The sequence below is a fragment of the Hermetia illucens genome, chromosome 2 (genome assembly GCF_905115235.1).
Source record: "Hermetia illucens chromosome 2, iHerIll2.2.curated.20191125, whole genome shotgun sequence".
Lineage (NCBI taxonomy): Eukaryota > Metazoa > Arthropoda > Insecta > Diptera > Stratiomyidae > Hermetia > Hermetia illucens.
In genome coordinates, this window is record NC_051850.1 from 20264367 (window position 1) to 20285247 (window position 20881).

At 42.6% G+C, this 20881-nt stretch overlaps 1 protein-coding gene across 2 annotated transcripts in view; it reads left to right on the top strand.

Moving 5' to 3' along the window:
- LOC119649512 (b(0,+)-type amino acid transporter 1-like) overlaps positions 1–20881 on the top strand; it is a 50257-nt gene that overhangs the window by 11566 nt on the left and 17810 nt on the right. The window contains exon 1 of one of the 2 annotated variants that reach the window (XM_038051684.1): positions 12568–13032. The exons of the other annotated variant lie outside the window; for it this stretch is intronic. The gene's annotated coding sequence lies outside the window, so the exon portion shown is untranslated. Of the gene's footprint in view, positions 1–12567; positions 13033–20881 lie in introns of those variants that run through there. 2 annotated transcript variants of the gene reach the window in all.

Below are 20881 nucleotides of genomic sequence, written 5' to 3' on the forward strand. Positions count from 1 at the left end.
CCTAGGTCGCTTAACGTTGGATCTCCCTTGACCTTTCCAACAATTTCAGCGTAAGAAATGTCACCCTTGCTCTCACAAATAATCGCATTCGGATGGGGCCTCTTCCGTCCTGTCTCTTTGTCTACACACACATTTCCTTCCACCTTCTGGGTTTTCATTTATAAACCCGACTTGAAATCCAAATGTTATACTTCCTCCGTTACAGCCACTTTAGAGCGTCTACTTTTTTTTAGTGCTCGAAACTTGCAACAGCATACTCCATCCCGTCTCTGCTCCTCTTTACTGCCTTCATAGGTTTCCACCTAAGACTTGCTTGAATTTCTCGATCCATCTTTTTGGTAGCAATAAGTTCTTGCTGCAATGGAGTCACTGTAAGAATTAACAGAACAGCTACAGTCCTGTATTGGTCGTGCATTTATCCGTCGAACCTTATTTGCCCATGGCTTTTTCGCAGGTCTCCTTCAGGCTGTTTTCCACCCTGAGTACTTTAGCCAGTACTGCTTTGTTTGCTATGCCTGGTACAGCCTTTTGCGGCTATTAATACCTGATTGCTCATCTGTTTTCACGGACCTGGCTGGAGGGAGCGCAGCAATTACCACTTCGCCTAAAGGAGTCCAGGTCCGTAATCTTCTCCTTATTACTTGTTGAAGAATTTGCTTCGATGGTCCTATAATCAACCAAAATGGCGTTAGCATCCTCCGCATCCTTAATGTTAATGGTGTTTCGTTTCTTTCATCTATATTTTTGTTCGGGTATTTGCCTTAAATTCAGGCACAGGCTCGCCACAGCCCTGGCAATCGCCAGCATTACCTTCTCGCTTCCTCTGTACTCTATAGAAGATCCTATTCATCCAGTCGTGCTTTCTCCTCTTTGAACTGTGAACCTACCAAACTGTAAACAATTGCCGAAAATTCCATCGGCTTTCAGTAATAATTTCCCCCGCACAACTTCTGAGTTAGCTGGACTGACTCTAGCCTTTCCGCTTGTTTAGGGCATGCTATTCCCACTAAACCGCGGTCCGCCTGTTTCGGAATTTTAGCAAAGTGGCGTATTGGATTCCGAAATCCACAGGAAATGTTTACCTCAACCGACCAGTTACAAAACTACCCGCGTCGCTGGATCGCCCATCCGGAGAGAAACATGTACGTCCCATTGACACGTGCGGGTAGGAAGTCCGCTTACCAGGCAATATTGATGGTTACTGTACTAGCTTGCGTGGGTGTATACCTGGGCCACAGTTACTGCCAATCGGTCTTCACAAGCTAACGACTTTTGGGTTCCCTGTTTCGGATATCCTTCCTATGGCCATTTTTGTCCATGGGTGGAAGTTTTCCCACGACCTGCGCAGGAAAGCGCCACGCATTTTCACTAAATATAGTCATATGGGGTATCAAATGAAGGGCCTTGAAAAGGACTTTCCGAAGCAGGTTTTAGTTTTGACATAAGTTGCAAAGGGGAAGAGTGAGGAGATGAGATCAATTACTTCAAAGACCCGTTCTCAGAAACTATCCAAGCGAAAAATTTGAAAAAAAATTATAATGGGCCATGTACATGGTATCTCCAGCTCCGAAATACTCTCCTTTACGATATCTGCTCTCTTGTTCTCCGGTTCACGGAATTTGCTATTCACCCTATTATCCTGTCTGCTTCCCTATATTCCCCAGCAATTATCTTCGTGAACGGAGGAGTAAATCCTCTTATTAACTTTATTCTTTATAATCAGACTTAAATAATACTCAAATAATCCGTTGAACCAATTGCCGAAGTAATAGCGAAACATCTTACAGATAAAGATGGATTGTTTCCTAAAAGTCTGAATCACTTCTACCAGATATATGACCTTGATTTCAAGCTGCACCCGCTACCAAAATGGACAAAAGCTAAAGAAGAAGGAAAAGAGTAACCTTGACCGACACTATGGAAATTAAGTGTTTACAGTGAAATTGGTGTTGTTCCCCATTCCAATATAATTTCAATCTAAAAATAACGAAAATCAAGTTCTCTTTCATTTTGATTATGGGGATATGAACGTGACTTGTTGACTTAAATTTTATTGAATATTTCTTTGTTCCTACGTTTTATGGCGAAGAAAACATTGAGGAGAAGAAAGCATTACTCTCAGTTGATTGAAAAATGGGCTTAAGTGAATTTCAACTAGAATTTCTGCAATTTTTAATACATATCAATACTTTCGCAAATCATACAATAAAGAACGTTCCATTTAATTGGAATTCAGCCAAGATACTGAACACAAAATTTCGAAAGATTTTTTTTTCCCAGATGAATAATCCTATGGTATTGTAGCGCCTTTGTATTTGCAATGTTATTATTTGATAACAATTTGATTGATCCACTGGATTGGCTACTCTTGAAAATGCGAAACACTTACTATTCTTCGTTAAAGATACATTGTTACCTATTAGTTGGGATTTTTCTCAAAGTGCGGTGTATCTGAGTTCAAAAATGTCTGGTGCATGTAGATTTCGCTCCTGATAGTTGTCAGCGGGACACGAATTGCGTCAGTTGAGGGATTACTAAGAGCAGAACCATGCCTGGCCAATCGTCGGCCTGCTCATTCCCATCTATGTTCCTATGATCGGGGACTCGAAGTGGGTGACTTTGAGCTTGTCGTCCAAGCTGTTCAGCGCTTCCCTGCACTACCTCATCAGCTTGAAGAATATCTCCACTGAGTACAAGGCCTTAATGGCTGCTTAGCTGCCGATCAGAATGGCTATGCTACGCTTGGGGCTCACATAATACCCCAACCATCGACAGGATTCCAGGATTCCGCTTGGAATACACTCGAGAATCCTGGGAGGCCGTATGACTCGGTTGCGTTGTGTGTATTCGACTCCACAGGTGAAACGGATTGGTCGAAATTCCTTCGTGGATTTATAACCGCGCCTTCCTGCTTTCGGTATGAAATCCATGCGCGCTAGTAAAGTATCCCATTGAAATTCCGAATTAATAAAATGTCCTCGCTGGCGGAGAAGTATGCCCGAACTAGGAGCTTGAAGGTCTCACTTAAAGATTCCATCCACGGGTCTTCCGAGTCTTTAAGAAAGGGTGGGATCTGCCTTCTTGCTGTTTTTAGCAGAGCTCGAGACTTTGAAGGCGGTTTCGGACGTCTTTTTCAGAGCCGTGACTTTTGACTAAAGCTCGTTTGTCGTGCCAATGGCTCTGTTGGCTACCAACAACCGTGGGCTGGTTTCTTCATCAAGGCTGTTATTGGTTGTGATTTAACCAGTGCGATTCGATGTTGTTCGTTCTTTCGGTTTTGGTTTTGGCGCTGACGTTGCCACCATGTACTTCGTCTTGCCTTCATTAATGTGCAGCGCAAGATCTCGCGCCACCTGCTCGATCTGGATGAAGGTAGACTATTAATCTTCGGTTGTTCTTCCCATGATGTAGATATCGTCAGCGTAGGTCAATAGTTGAGTAGACTTGAAGAGGATGGGGCCTCTCGCATTTACATCGGCATCGCGAATCAGGTTAAGTTAAAGAGGACACATGATAGGCTAGCTGCTTGGTAACCCCTCCCTGACACTTTCCATGAGAAAATGCGTAAATCGTTATTCCGTTTATATTTCCGGGTTCGTCGATGTGTTGCCAATCCAGTCCGAGGCTCCTTTTGCGCCTTCATAGCGAGTTGTTTTCCTTTTAGGGTTGTCAGTCCTACCCAAACCCCAAACTGGAGGACTAGTTGGTATAATTTGTTCCGTTTTTAGGCGCGGGAGGTCCGCCTTCATCCTTCTCCATCTGCAGTTTTTCGTTAGGAAATAGCTTCCAGCGGTCACTACGTGGAGGTGGAGATAGGGTTTGGTAATAGAGTTGTTGGTGTTGGTTCAGCAGGCGTTTCCCAAATTTTATCCATCCATCCACGTTTTGCCCTGCGACCTATACTATCCTTTGACCACCAGGTAATATTATCCTGGCCATAAAATTACCTCTCGTCAATCATAACTTTTATATCCAAAATTCTCACATAGTACACCTTGCTTGGATCATTTTATTATAAAGAAGCAGGATCGGTCGCAGCAAGCTTTCCATTTAATGGGTAAGGAAGTCCCACGATTTGTCATTCAAGTCCTACATTTCTTTGGTTGCCAATTTTTCAGTGAGTGACTAACGCCATAGTCCATCGGCACCTTGTGGAAGAGTATGGCAGATGAGGGGATGGATTCCATGACCCGATGCTCAACATGTTGATGTACTATATCGTGGTAAAAGGCAATGTAATTTTCTTTTCAGTTCAATCGTGGAAGTTTAAATACATCCAGCATTATTGAAGGAGAGTTCAATGGAGATCCTTGCAGTCACTTTTATAGACTTACCAATATTTCTCAGACGATGGAAGATCTTAAGTTAGCCTCTTTGTGGATTGTCTTTCAGACTGATATTGTATAATTTGAAATTTGTCAACTACTTCTCCAGCTTATTGTACTCACTGACCAAGAATAACCATTGCCGATTGTGTTGCTTTTTTGACAGGCTTAGTTTTTCGTGTCATCGTCCCCTCATTTCCTTCAGATGACGATTATATTTGGTTGCCTAACTGGGCATGTTACAATCTCCCGCTTGCCTTCGAGTTTATCTCAAGGAGAAACCAGTTTCCCTCTGTGCTCGACGAATGGAATGTTCTGCACCGACTAAAATCACTAACACTGGCTTCAGAACACCAATATTCCTCTCTACCATATTCGCCGAAGCATAATAAAGCAGCACGCTCTTTTGAAGTTGCTCGGTTCAGGACGAATAGTTCAACCTACTTAGTTAACGTATCGATGGTAAAAGCCCAAACAAATCGATGAAAAATACCTTTAAATGTTGATTAGGAGACAACTCCTAAATTTACTGTTAATTGCTCGTACGGTGTCTATTATCTAACTGATCTTATGCCGTGTTCTGTGCTCCAATGTGCCATTAAAACGTGGTTTCCGATCACATATCCAAGTAAGGTGTTATCAGAGCCCACCTTGGCATTCAGATCACCCATCACAAGCTCAATTTCCTTTAGGAAGTCCTGAACTGTAATCGTGTAATCGCTCGTAGAAAAAATCCTTTTTCACAATATCGGAAGCCCCTTATGGTGCATAGTATAGTACAATTTTGATGCTCCTTAACCTGAGCCGAAATCTACCAGTCAGAAGCCTGTCAGAAACCGGCTCCCAGGCCAAAAGAGCGTGCCTTGCGGTAGATATAAAAAAGAACGCGACATTAGATTCGTGCCTGCCACCACTTGGCTTTCAAGAGTAGAGAAGCACATTGTCGCAAGAGGGAAAGGAGTACTCTCCAGAGCCCCGCCATCTTACTTCACTTAGGCCGTGAAGGGCATTGAAATTCACGCTCAATTTGGGGAAAGCTAGCATTCTGAAGACCCTCGCTACCGCTACCGTTGTCGAAGAGTGTGCGCGAATTCCAGGAACCAATCATAGTCCGTTTTTGATAAACAAAGGTCGTAGCCATGAGGTCAGTCCCTACCCGAAGGGTTGTTGACGTTTCGGTAGCAATAAATTTGCAGGTTGCTAACCCACAACTATCTATGCCTTTTAGCCCCTCCTTGCAACAAGCAGAGAAGATTTTTAGAGTATTCTTAAGCCCCAACTTACAGCGCGTTGTTTCTTGTGAACAAGTAGCACTAGTACCCCTCTCCCCCCAACCCCCCTTCTTCACGAGCTCAATTCAGCTCTCAGAACTTTTCTCTTTCTTATCACCGTGCGGTGATAAAACTTGGGTGATAACTTGTTTCGTCCAGGTGCTTTGCAAAAGGCTTCAAACTTTGGATAATCCGGATTTAATAAATGATTCGAACCGGCTATTGAGTTTCAAATAGGATTTTCCGCACTTCACTATCCATTGTGGAACTATTAGGCCAAATTAAAGAAAGTTAACTACGTTCCATAGGATACATTTGCTGACACAGTGATTGACAATGCTTCTCCCTCTTGTTCCTGAACCTCACTTGAAAACTCAATGTTTAGATATGGCGGTGTCAAATAACTGGTTTGGTTTCAAAGAGATGCTTGATTACAAGTAAGCAATTCAAGCCACCAACTAACATACATATTTCAGTAATTACGTCCGAGCAAATGACCTGTATCTTCTGCAATTACAAACTTTCCTCCCGATGGAAAGCATCCGTGTATGTTCTCTTGTCCACATAAGTCAGTCCATGAAGCAAAAAATTACTTCCAATCAATTCCATCGATTATCCAGTGAGTCTGAAAATTGCATAAGAAATCGGAGAATACTCGCATCCGCTGCATGTGCAAAGGAATTCGTTTCAAATTAAAGGTATGTCACGTAAATCAGAATTAAGGTTCTTAGTGTGAGAAAGCGCATGTCCAAAGATGATGAAATACCGCGTTATCGTTATGTTAGGCTTGTCCATCGCACACCAAATTATGGTCGTATCTCATACAATCAGGCTGAGCAAAAAACTCCAGTGACGCAAAAGAACGAGTAATTGCAAAGCAATCTTTGGATGTTTCCTCGGATAAGATCCCCGTGGACTTGCAAAAAACGTCTATAGCAAGGCTCGTTTTGGCATTTGAAGGGTCGAGAAATGTGATGCATGCATCTGGTTTGGAATAGGTTCTTATTTTGTGATATTCGCATGTACACATGTTGTTATGACTACATACCTATAATCAGAAGAGGGTCCTAAGAAATTTGATCGTCACGAGAGCTTCTGATCCCATGCAAAAGTGTTCAGTATATTTATATGCATAATGTCTGCTGCCATTCTAATGGGTTCTCCATTGAGACCTTGCAGGAGGGTTGCTTGGTTGAAAGGGCGTGGTGTGGCATGGTTGGTTCAGAAAAGAAAAGGTGTACAAATACTTCAATCACTGAAGTCTCTTCTGGAGTTTTTTTTTGGCAGCTGCTTCGTCTTTCGGTTCAACTCTTGATTTACATAAGCTTAGCTTCTAACACTAATAAATATATATGCATGCGTATTTATACTCCAATTAAAGATACTAAAGGACTTCAGGTTCACGATATTTGTTTGGTTAAAGGAAAAACGACGTTAGGGCCCTATAAAAAAGAAATTTATAACACTTTCAACAGTATAGATTTGAGGACCATTAGAAAATATATTGAATGAACCTTATTAACTACATATTTCAGATCATTGATATAAAATTCTACTCTAATTGGTAGTGAACCGTTTCGTGGGACGCTAGTTAGATGTAGAAAGTGATGTATAATTTTCTCGGTGGATACGTATCTCCAAAAACAAAGTCGCCCCCTGACCTCCGTGAGACATCGCTTTTCGATTCGCTGAACGAGTCCTTTAGTTCGTTATATTTAGTAGCGTTTTGTTGTCTGCGTCAATTGCACTTGGCTTAAGGATACCTTCTTAGCTATTTTGTTCCTGCCATTCCCTCGATTGTCCCACCCATTGTAATTTTCGGGCCTTGTATGATCCAGCTGTCGCTCGCCAGTGGGAGAGCTATCTTGCTGATCGGATAGTAGATACATTGAATAACCCGCCTGAGAATATCAATAGGCCGCCATCAAAAATGTTCTTTTCTTGGGTGTTGCGCAGGTCGTCGATCACGTCCCAAAAGGGCGTCATAAGATCTGGCTGCCTGCGGAATCTTGGTAGCGGATCGATGAACGGGAGGGGTTGAAGGCCCTATTGACCGCTGCGAGTGATGGCGGGCGTGAAATGTTCGAACTTCGATCTAGGGCAAATTCCGAGAAGTGCAGCGCTGATCAGGGAATCGGAAGATGCCACAAAACGCAATGATTTCAGAAGTGCATTCTTTATGGGTAGAGCTAGAAATCTTAAAAAGACACTGCTGCGTCAGATTGTGTGTCTTCGCCTATATCCCCCAGAAGGGCTCTGGTTTACACCAGCACGACTAAGCCACGCGTCTGTCGCGCTGTCTTGGCTCGGTATTGCAGCTTTTCCTGTATCGCAGTTACTATTGCGTTTATCGCATTTCAATTTGTTGCCGATGTTAGCATCTCCTCTATGAGATTTTGAGGTCCGATAATTGCGTTGAGGGCGTCGTTTAATCTCCTTCTTTTAATCGTGAATCTGTGACATCGGAACATAACATGCTCCGGGTGCTCGGGTGCAGCAGTATATTCGGGACAGTTTGGGGACTCATCCCATCCGAAGCGATGCAAGTACTTCCTGTATCCATCGTGTCTCATAAGGAACTGTGTTAGGTGGTAATTCAATTCTCCGTCTTTCCGCTCGATTCATTTCTCAATACACGGAATCAGCGTGCAGGTCCAGCGGCTTTTTTATGAAGTATCCCACCGTTGCTGTCATCTCCTGTACAGCTCTTTCCTAGTGGCTTTTCGAAAGCGCGCAGCCGAATTCACCTTCCTCCGGTAGAGAGAGTGTTCCTCATTCGCTAGATTCTTCCCCGCAGTGACACACACTACCTCACCGGATATGTTTTGTCCTCCATCCGCTGTACACCCTCAGCGTGATTGGTCGGCATTCAGAACTTTCCCTTCTCTGATTCACCATGTTGTCCAGTGCTCTTGCCCAGACATGAGCCACGTATAGCATGTATGGATTTCACCACCCCTGCGATAAGCAGCCAGCGCCTAGATTTTGGCCATTCAATATTTGGCATCATCTTTGCTAGAGATGAGTTAGTCATTGCTGCCTTTTCGCGCGCATAACCCAGATGTCCGTTGAAGCTGAACTTGGCATCGATCATTACCCCCAGTTGTCTAATGGTCGATTTTGAAACGAGTTCATCGCTTCACGAAAGAGTATGCGGTCGCACTCGACTTCGCATCCACATGGACGAGAAAGAAGACTAGAAAGTACATTTCACTATAGTTCTTAACCGTATCGCATCCGGTGAGGTTCCCCCTCCTGTGGATGAAATGGGTAGTCATCGTAACATGCAGATACGGACTGTTCCTCCAAGGAGAGGAGAAATGCACTCAGCACCGTGCCTCTCCGCAGATTTATTTATCGCTGCACCTGCAGTTACTGCAGATCCGCTGCTTCCATTCGTACGGAAATATTCGGAATCCGAGACCTTTCCCAGAGCGTGGAGTAAGGGGATGATCGTTAAGATTCCAAGGAACGACACCTGTTTGTGACAATTGGAGATGTTTCTGGGTGTTCTCTGTCGTTGTAAAGATAATAGCTAAAATAATCCGGAAATACATTAAGGTTGAATTATACAGACACGTAGAGGGAACGTGAAGAAAATCAGCCGGGTAGGTAACGAGTAGTTCAAAACTATTTTTTCCTGAGATTATCGTTGAGTACTGGTCTGTATTTTGTGGAATGCCTTCTGATTCCAACTGATCTAATATAGTTTTGAAGTTATCATCACGTTCACTTTATGGTATATATAACTGCAAGCAGCTGAAACACAGAATCGAGTCGTTCTGTTCATATTCAAAGAACATCTCGAAAGCTTGATCGACAGAGAGCAGGCTTGTTTTCACTACGGATTCTCCTACATTGACCACATCCATCCAAATCATTTTGGTTCAGCGCGCAGCTTAGATCTTCGCTTCACCTTTGCGGTCCAAAGCCGTGTCCGCCAGGGCTGCATCCTGTCATCGGTATTATTTCTTCTTGTTATCAATGGCGTCCTTCATGCTGCTCTGTCCGAATGAACCACTCTCGACACCCTTCTAACCGATTGAGCCACACGCCTCGGAGAACAATCGAGGGATTTTGGTTACATTCTTTTTTATGTTAACAAGTATAGTGATGCTTTCCACAAATGTTCTTCGATTCGATTAATTAAAACATATGGAAATTTCCGTTTTGGCTGCTGACAATGCACTGGGAGAGTAAGATCATGGACAATAGTTTTACATATGACAAATGATAGGCTATTCTCAATCTATTTGCATATAATTCGTCGTCGTCGAAGCTTTACAGCCTTGACTTCCAGTGGTGTCCTTGCTCCAATCCATCGATCGCGTCCTTTAATTTCGAAGTTCGTGTGATACGCTGTCTTCGTCAACGGAATCTACCCAGCGCTTTCGGAATTTTCCTACCAGTCTTCGTCCTTTGGTTCTCCCTTTGAATATCCTTTAAGGTATCCGAGTGTTGTACATTGAACGTAACCAGCCTGTTGCAACTTTCGAAGTTTGATTAATTCGAAGACTTCAGGATCGTTGAATATTTGGAACCACCCACGGTTGTATCTGACTCGCCATTGGTCATCCTCTTGTTTAGCTCCTGTTATTCTCCGCAAGACTCTCATCTCGAAGGTATTGATTATTTTTTCGGAAATTTGTGTTAGTGTCCATGTTTCACATCTGTAACCTAGCACAGGTCTCATTCTGGTTTTGGATACTCGGAGTTTTGCTTTCCTGCGTATGAAGTTGGCTTTTAAATTCGCCAGGGCTGAGTAGAAGACTCCGTTTGCGAGTTGAATTCATCGTTCTATTTCGTCCACCGCATTCCCATATTTCGTCTGCTGAACACCTAAGTATATAAAGTTATCTAAATTTCTAAGTAGTACTCGAAAGAGGAACAAAGATGGCTACGGTTTCGTACCAAGGTAGAGGCAACTCATCAGACGCTGCTTCACGACTGCCCTGGGAGCAGCGTGACCGAAGCAGTTCGCAGATGTTATACGCTCCCTTTCATAATTTGCAAAACACGACAAGAGTGCGAATTATATTCAACGTAAATCCGCCCGCAGTTCGGACCAAAACTTGACCGAAGCTAGACATTTTTTTTGAGGGTTGGTGATTGGTGAGTCCTAAATCTGAATCCACTTGATGCCGGACTGGCCTAAATAGAGAGAGGGCAGCGATAAGGCAGTGCCTTATGAGTTGTCTCTGCCCTGGTACGAAACCGTAGACGTCTTCGTCCCTCTATCAATTTTTGAACTTTGGGTGTTAAACCCAAAAAGAAGAGTCTGTCGACCATAAAGAGTGGGAGCAAGTGGCTCTACATTTGGTCCGATCCGGCATCAAATGGATGCGGACTTAGGACTCCCCAATTCTCAAAAAACATATGTGGTGCTCGTCAGTCGCTATATTTTTTGTTAGGCGTAAGTTTTTACGTGTGCGTCATAATTTTCGTCTTCTTTTCGTTAATTCATACATCAATTTAGTTTGTTCTTTTCTTCTGCTGTTTTTTTGATAGTGCAGTTTAAGTCATACCAGGGTGTCGTCTATAGGCTTCCTTGGGAGATTCGCGAGGATAGGGCCTAATCGTTCTTCTAGTTTTCCCTTGTACTCTTCCGCTATCAAATTGTTTTTAACTTTTCAACTTAAAATTTTTGAATTGGGTTGTAATCTGACTGAATACCATCTGGGACACCCATGTCCTTGTGTGAACACGCGTGTGGGAAATTTTTACTACTTTCAAAGTCAATGAGACGTTAACTGTTGTCATTTGATATATCATGCAGACTACATACGACATTAGCTTCGGAAGTCGACGAGCCTTTTGCAGAGTTACATATTCTGATATAGACGGCGCTGTAACAAGCAGCTTGCCAAATCATCTACCCTACTTAAAGCCGGCCCTCCGTACCCAAACCTTATGGCTAAAGTTAAAGGGAAACTTACCAGCACCAAACCATCAACTATATCATCGGCACCGCTCCCATCATGGTCCGCCACAGGCCAACATGTCATCTGGCCCCCATGAAGAGCAAAGGAAGACGTTGGCCACATGCCGCGTAGATGCTTGAATCGGCTCAGGGCTAGTCCTTTCTTGCCCATCCTGCGCATTTGTTTTGATGCAAAACGTATACAATTTTTCGTGTATAAGTTTGAAGTTAATAACGTTTGTTTAAGGTCCCTATCCACAATGAAAGTGACTTCAAACTCATGTTTCCCTGATAGCTGCCCACAGTGTATCACTTTTGAAGGTGGTGTGCGACCTGGATGCTAAAACCCTGAGTGTGTGCTTGCTGACCTGTAGGAGTAGGTCTTTGACAGTGTCAGGTGGTGCCACACTCCTCCGAGGGGGAGGCACGCATTGGCGCTATATAACTTTTGTTTCTTATGTCACTCTCTATCCCCACCCCAAATTTCATGTCAATCGGTCCTGACTGAACAAATTCGGAGGTTCAAAGCTTTAATGACTCGACTAGAGGTCAATTGCATTAGACCTGAGGCATATCGTGATTTTCATGTAATGTTATTATGACATCCACAAAATTTGCTATTTTGCAACATTTCGTTACGTGTCGTGTCGTACAATATAAGCACATCAATAACGCCTGTGGTGAGTGTACCATAGCCGATAATGCAAGATGTACATGTTGAATTGTTAATACCAAAGCAAATAAACTGCAACAATGTTTACTACTTAAATACAATATTATTTAAACATCCCCGGCATGAGTATGAAAGTGAACGCCATCGATAATAAGATCTATATATTGTTTTCGATATCTATAAAAACTAACAAACAAAGATTGATCTGGTGCTGGCATTGTTGTTGATTATGTCTTTTGATGGCACCAGGCCACATTCTGAATCGCTAGAAGACAACAATAGATAACACTCGTCGCTGATAATTTCAAAACATGCACGTAGACTAGATTATATTTTTATTCAGAATATTTTAGCCATAAATTGCCTCCCCTACTGCGGTTGTTGGGGACTTCACTTATCTGGATGTCAATTTTCGGCTGGTGTGGTGTGTGGTTTTCAATTTCAAGCAAAAAGCAAAAAATTAATGGAAAGTTGTGATAAACACTGTGAAGTGATTGTTACGCTGTTCGCGACAGTTTGTTGGGGTGCAGTGCAAGTGATAAGAGGGTAACATTTGAAAGAAGTTTGCAAAACAAATCGTTCGCTGAGGGCTTGTCGCGTATTTCATCTAAACCTGAACACTTGTCCACGTAGACGTTCTCGTGGATTCTGCATTTAAGATTTGTGTCAATTTATTTTGCACTTTGGTGTGAATTGAAATAACTGCTGAAGAGTCGATACCTTTACTGTGATATGTGCTACCAGGGTGAATAGTGAGAATTTTTCTTAATGTTAAGTGTGTTGTAGCGAATACTGTGTAAATACACTGATCAGATAGTGGAGTCAAAATATTTGCTTCGACAGGTATGTATCTGAGTAAGGTAGTTCTGAGTGTCTGCGCCTTCAATTTCAGCTTTTTTTGTGAGTAATATAAGACTTGAAAGTGAAGTGTGTTACACCAGCCGCTAGAAAAACATGGAGTGGTTCCAATTCGCAGGCAAATATTCAATCTATGAACACTACCATGTACCGCTTTACTGCTTTTTTCATTCATTTCACTATAACTGGTTTTTAATTTATTCGAAATTATTCCATTATATACACTAGAATGTTGCTAATTTCTTACTCTCGCATGTCAACAATTGCACGGAGAATATTACTCAATTTGTAGTAAAACTTTATTCTTGGTGGCTTATTCAATGGAAAAATTACCTTTTAGAAGGCACGAATTCCGAAATTGTCTCCAATATACATAGACATAGGTTCAAGTTCGATAATGTAGATGCATATATTGCTTCGATAATGCAGTTTCAGTGAATTACCTCAAAATAAAGTTATTATTCTCTTGCATTGTGGAATTGACTTAAACCGAAAATGAGTCAGTTGCGGTGCCCTTTGCAGTCAATGCAATCCTACTCGTATCATATTCTGTGCTGTTATATTTGATAAGGAAAATATGATTAGTCGCTGCGTAGTAATATAATGAACCCATGGAAACAAAATACTGAGATTTCTTTCAGAGCTAACATATTCTCCGCTTAGATAAACAAGTTTTTATCCAAGTGTTCATAAAGCAAAGCAATCGTTGTTCCCCGCAGAAGCGCGTTAAATGAGACATCAAGGTGTTTTCATAATACGAGTGTTCACCTGCCAGATGGCACATGATAAACCTTATTATTCGTTTATCTAGGATTTTAACAATAATTTTCCGTTTTTATTTCACAATTTCCATACCTTCCTTCATTTAAATGCAATATTTAATACTTCAACTAATTAAATTTTCTTATGGCTTAAACAATCCAACCATTGGTCTCTTTCCCTTAAATTTCATAGTCCTATTTCACTTAAATCATTTCAAATTTTAGTTTTTATACACTTGCTCATATTGCACATTACTCAGGCAGCCAATTGTTCGTGGCTGACCTGTCGCATACAGCAGCAGCATTTTCAGCAGTGTATATTACTGTTGACGCTGGGCCGGTATGGTCTTTTGAGTTCAAGGCCATGGACTGGAAACGCAATTAGTGGGACCGAGGCCGGCTGATCGATGGACCGCTAATGAACTGGGCGACCATCGGTCCAGCTCATTTGCTGGTAAGCGTATTTACTGAATGCAGTTGCATTGCATTGTGTGAAAATTTGTAATTTTGTGAAAATAAATCCGTGAGTCGAAAGAAGTGAAATCATTCATATTTAAGCGGTCAATGCGAAACACAGATTGGAGCCAAATTCTGGGAAATCATCTCCAGTGAACATGCATCCGGCGGTAAATATGTGCTACGTGCCATGTTGGTTGATTTAGAACTCGGCACCATGGATTCAGTACAAAGCGGACCATTCCGCTACATTTTCTGATCAGATAATTTCGTATTCAGACAATCTGGTGGTGGTAGTAACTGGGCCAAAGGACACTACACAGAAGGGTTGAATTAGTTGATTCATAACGAAAAGAAAATCGCGAATTACAGAAACGTGAGTTTTCGAAAATAATTTTTACTTCACTGGGTTGCATCAGATGTGATCAAAGGGAGGCCCATTAAAGGGGTGCTTTTTTTCTGATTTTTCTGGTATCGGAAAAGCTCTGCGGAATTTAGCGGAAAATAACGATCGTCACAGTCACAGTCGTACGGTCGTGAATGAAGTGCTCTAACACACTTCAAGGCACTGATCCAATTGGAATGTTACGACAACGATTTTAGTAATATTATTATAAAAGTACAGATTCGCTTAGTTTTCCCCACTCTAGAGTGTTAAAAGTACAGATTCGTTTAGTTTTCCCCACTCTAGAGTGTTCAGCGTGAAAAATCATGCCTTCGCCTACTGTGATGCACGGGGATGCTAGATGGAAGCATATCTCCAATTTATGCATAAATAATCCAAATTTGTGTATTTACTTTTCATAGCCACAAGCAGTGCAAACTATAATAGATTCTTGCGCATTAATCGCAAAAGAAATCACAGTAACGGAAGGGCTCGCGAGGAACGATTTAGTCCCGCTCACCTCATACAAGTGTGTTGCTAGTTAGACTGTTTCGCGTCCGTCAAGACTCGGGATCCTAACAGTCATTGAAATGTTTTTTTTTCTTACGTGTTTCGTGTTGAATTCAAATGTTTAAGGAATTCTTTAAAGAAGCGCAGTCTTCGGGTTCGGCCCCAAAGCTGAGGGGGTGTGGCTTTGTTTGGATTTGATGTTTAGAAATAATGCTTTTCAGCGACTATGTAATAACCAATAAGATGAGGCATTTCTCATCTAGACTCGAGAGGGAAAGAGATCCTAATAATAGCATCGAAAACGTGACGCCTATTTTTGAACACTTGATCCACGCCAACGTTCTAGCTGCTTCTCAAGCTGCGAAGAAGATACTCCCGACTTTCGCGATGGAACCAGTTGCGTTGTCAGTGGACGGGCTGCGCGTTCTAGAAGACTTTTCGGCGAATGACCATCAATACATCGGGTTAGAAGTTGTTGACATTATCTCTCTATCAGTCCGACAGTCTCTCTACGCGTGGAATGTTGCAAAGGTGAACTTCGGGGAAACTTGTCGAGGTGGTAGTACTGCAGCCGACACTGTCGTAAATTCAGTTACGGTAACGACAGCCTACGTAGCTTCAACGCCCTGGAGGATACCGTACATTCCCGACCTGCAATGTTTATATGACCGGCACGCACCACAATGACAAGGTACGGATCAGCAAAAAGGAGATTTCATAGCAAAACTTGCTGCTGGATACGAACTAGGCAATGAGGTGGTTTTGGAACCATTGAGACTCGGTTGTAAATTGATCTCCGGAAAGATCTTGGCTCAGCCAAAACTCTGTTCACTGAATCCTAAAAAGAAAGACCCGTTTCGATTGCAAACAACAGCGTCGAAGAAGCATCCTCTCCATAAAAAATGGGAAGGTGCGAGGACCTGAGGGTATCCCGGCAAAGGTGCACCAGCTGGAGTTCTATCATCAGTAGGATCTACGGCGGATTCACCGCTTACCTCGAGGAAGTAATTTTCCTTGTCGCTGGAAAGTGTCAAGCTGGCGCAGATTAGCTAAGACAAAAGAGAATCTGATTTGCCGTCTACATACCGATCATTTTGTATGCTTGATGAAGTCGGGAAAATGTTGGTCAAGGTCATGACGAGTACCGAAGCGATATGTGTTGCCGGGGAGTTATTCTCAAGATAGCGTGGTTTTAGAGAAGAAAGATCCATACTGGACGTTATCATGGAGGTTGTGGATGCTATTCATTGAGCTGAGGTGCAGAACCGTTTATGTCGACTTCTCGTAATTCTGGATGTCAGAAATGCCTTCAATTTCCTTGTGCAAGTACAGAGCCGGCAGAGTGACTTCCTCCAGGAGTGACTCCTGGTGAAAGTGCAATGAAAATGAATCGAACCGCATTTAACCCTATCCGTGTGAAATGAGCCTTAGGATTGAATTGGCCGAATTGCGACATTTCATATATCCAGGGTGATCACTACGTAACCCTCGCTGACACTATATTTTCCATGCATGCCTGGCCAAACCAGAAACTAATTTAATGTTAGACTTTCGACCGCGCATCACAAGATTTTTCCCAAGTGAAGTTTTTATTTGGCGTTGGAAGCCTGTAATTTTGCTCTCACTAGACGTTTTTAGCTCAAGTTGAAGACCATTTTTTGAATCCTCCGGGTTCCAAGTCGTCCATATCTGGATTAATTTTGGTGTTTCCCCAGGCTGTCCGCTTTCCTGTCTGCCTGGCGAGGGACTCCATCGCAATTTGGACAATAGGGTGTAGAGATACTGGGGATATCTTCCATGACCCATGAAAAATTGTGTAAGGTTAACAATTTCTTGACGATAGGGATCAGCTTGTATGTCCACCGACCTTTTGCTGAACGCCCCCAAAGTTCCTGTCATCTATTTATAGATCTCTTTCTTCCGGCGTCCCTCGGTATGATATATTGTCACAAGCATACGAGGACGTGTTGTTCAAAACTTAGCGGCGACCGAAGTGATAATATGATTGCCAATTTTAATGCGAGCAAAATTTCGACTTCACAGACGGAAAAAGGAAGCCTGGGAGAACCAACAAGTCTGTGAACTAGAAAAGTACAGGGAGCAACCGCACCAGGCGCGGAAGTTTTACCAACAAGTCAGCAGGATGAAGCCTTGTACACCTCGATGCTCATCCTGCCGAGACAAAGAGGGAAATCTGATTTCCGACAGAATGGGCATATTAGAGCGATGGGTTGAGTACTTTGATGAGCTACCGAACAACCAGAACATCGGCAGTTGGAGGTCCCGCCAACTGAAGACGACGGACAAATACTGCCACCACCAAGACTAAAAAAAGATAAGTCGCCAGGAGCCGATGGAATTACAGCCGAATTGGTAAAATATGGAGGCGACCAGTTACACCAAGTGGTTCATCAACTTGTGCTCAAGGTATGGGACAGCGAATCAATGCCTGACGATTGGCAACGAGTCATTATCTGTCTCATACATAAAAAGGGAGATATCACACAGTGCAGCAATTATAGAGGTATCACGTTGCTGAGTACCATCTATAAGATATTCTCCACTATCTTGCTAGGCCGGATAGCCCCATACGCCCAGAACATCATTGGCCCATACCAAAGAGGCTTCACTCCAGGCAAATCAGCAACAGCATAGCCAGCGCACTGGTCAAACACAAACACGAAGAAGAATAAGGATAGGAGAATACAACTTTGAGACCGTTGACAATTTCTCCTATCTAGGGTCGAAAATCACAACCGATAACAACTATGATGATGAAATCCGCGCACGGTTGTTGTCAGTCAACAGAGCCTATTTCAGCTTACAAAGACTGTTCCGATCGAAACGTCTCACCATAGGGCCAAAGCTCTTACTGTACAAGACTATGATCTTGCCAGTCCTCATGTATTCCTCGGAAACTTGGGTTCTTAGCAAGAAAAATTGCGAGATTCCGTAGCCTACACAATGACGAAATCTATGAGCGATACCATGACCGTACGGTTGTGGATAAAATCCGGCTCAATAGGTTACGGTAGGCGGGTCACTTAATCCGTATGGATGAGGATGATCCCACCCGGAAAGTCTACAAGGGCAATTCTATGGTAGAAAAAGAAGACGAGGCAGACCCTGCCTAAGATGGAACGATGGCGTAGGTGAGGACGCCAGACAGCTTTTAGGGATATCGAACTGGTGGACCTCGGCGTAAAATCGGGATGTCTGGAGTTCCTTATTAAGGCAGGTCTAGACCGGATACCGGTTGTTGCGCCGTTGATGATGATGATGAAAATTTCGCTTAGGGCGCTTGGTAACGTGGACTGCTTCGATTTTTTTCTCCACAAATGCCAGTCCAGCACTCTTCAATTGGGTGGTAACAGCACTAATTGCTACACATGAATATAAGTCGCAGTCCCCCACCTGCTTTGCAAATGCAGCCAATGTTATATGACTTCCCATGGAATCGAAAGATTAAACACAGACAAGTGGCCCTGTGGGTCATCCATCATCAATTACCGGGAGTTTCGGTATTAAGATCCATCTCGTCGAATTGGATGCATTTCTCACGTCCAGGGGCACTACCACATAACATTTGCTGGTAATGCCCTTTCCGTGAATCACACTCTCGGCCAAACCAGTAACCAATTTAATAGCATCGATGGTTGATTTGACTTAACGGAACCCATACTGCTGATCAGAACGGTCTCCTTGGCTTTCAATAACCTATCTATCGAGCTATGTATTGTAAACTACCTACTCTAACATTTTCTCATAGTATTTAGAAGAGATATGGGTGTATAGGAGGATGGATCACCTGAAAGCTTTAGGGAGTAGTACCAGTTTTCATGCTGCAGAAAGTACCCCTCAGACATGCATGCTTCGAATAATTCATGTTCATGCTCATGTTGTTCATTCATGTTCGGCCTAGATTTCACGACGAATTTATTCGGTATGCCCTCTAGTCCTTGAACTTTGTTGCCGTTCTGTGGTTACTTCAGGAATTTCTGTCACATTCAGAGGGTTCTGTGAAAGATGTCAGCTCCTTCATTCTGGGGAAAAGGTCCTTGCTTAATTTTCAACAAAAGAGCAGGGTGAGAGATTCGTGGAAATTGCTGGCCTCTGAATCATCCTATCATGATTCTATAGGTGCTCCTCCCCGGGATTACATCCGCCTCTCAGCAAAGCTCCTTATTAAAGCATCGGGCCTTGGCCGCTGGATAGCCAGCTTGTTTTTGCAGGTTCCTATGCGCCGTTGCTCTGAACCGGTGGCAAACTGATCGAAGGCTGGCCATTTCATTATTTCATCAATAATTGGGTCTTCTACTGAGGAATGTGCATCTCCTAGCCTGCGATGCAGCATGTTGCATAGAAAGCCCTTTCCTTCGGGCCGCCTTTCTTAGTAGGTTGCTCCATGCGAACTTATATGCTTTTTTAGGCTAGCCTGATGTCTGAATGGCTCTTTTTCTGCATTATTCTCCTTACTTCCTCATTCGAGAGCCTATGTGTTAAAATCAATGGCAATTACCTGGCATCGAAAACTAGGTAATCTAACATATCTTCAAATTCATTTGATAGTACAAATTCTACTGCAAAAAAAAATCTATTGAAATATATCTTTTTATCACTTGTTCCGCTATCAATCTGCATAGCTTTCTGCAACGGATATTCCGATAGAAATTGCAATTGAAATCATTCACAAAAAGCCGCATCTATTCATTCGGCATTATCGACAAGAAAAGATTAATTAGACCCAATTTGTTATTTCTTGGACATTCTCAACTCAATCAAATAGCACGGAAAAGAGCACTTAGATGTCGTTTCAAGTTGGCGATCAGACCATTGAGAATGAAAGATGAGTAATTTTACACTTGGCCATATCATGCCCGCCGTCAATTAGAGCAGGAAATTCGTTATAATTATCTCATTAAAAGCTCCAGATCACCCGTTTTTGAGTTTGGTGTAATATTGTGTATACAACCATAATCGAGGCGCCTTTGACTAATTGAATTAGTTACGACCGCGAACTCCTCTTTGTTTGAAGTAGGGGTCACCAAGCGCGCTATTTGATAAGAGGCAATGCGTAATCTAATATTGTAATGAAATGGAAAACGCCTCTGATTTCTGTTCAACTTTTGCTACATAATAATTGAGCATGTTGTTGATCTGAATTTTGCTGGTTTTTCTTTATCTCCATGACTCTGGGGTTTTTTTAACCATGTTGATAATTGACTCCTTGGCTATGGACCCATACCTTTACATTTTTTTAGCTCTCTTTATTTTCACGCTGCACCCTTAGTTTACATAAATAATTACTCTTATATAACACACATAAGTGTATCTACACCAGAGATTCAACAAATATGTATCTCCCTACACGACATCCCCTGCTTATTTTCTAGCAAAAATCCATAAACGCCGCACCCCTCATCCCACTGTTAAGTTCTTTGAACCCCCCAACAAGGAAGGCATTTTGAGGATTGGTTGGCTCTGAATGAATGTCGGCTACTATACCTTGAAGTCGACATTCATTCAGAGCCAACCAATCCCCAAAATACCTGCCGAGCATACCCCATGAAGGCAAACTACCTTAAGCTAATTGCATTAGAGGAGCGCCAACAGCCACAAGCAAGAGTGAAGGGAAAACCGATTTTTGTACTAATCGTCTTGCGGTTGTAACTACCCTGGGAACAGTTCTGTGTATATTCATCTTAAGGAGGCTTATTGAACA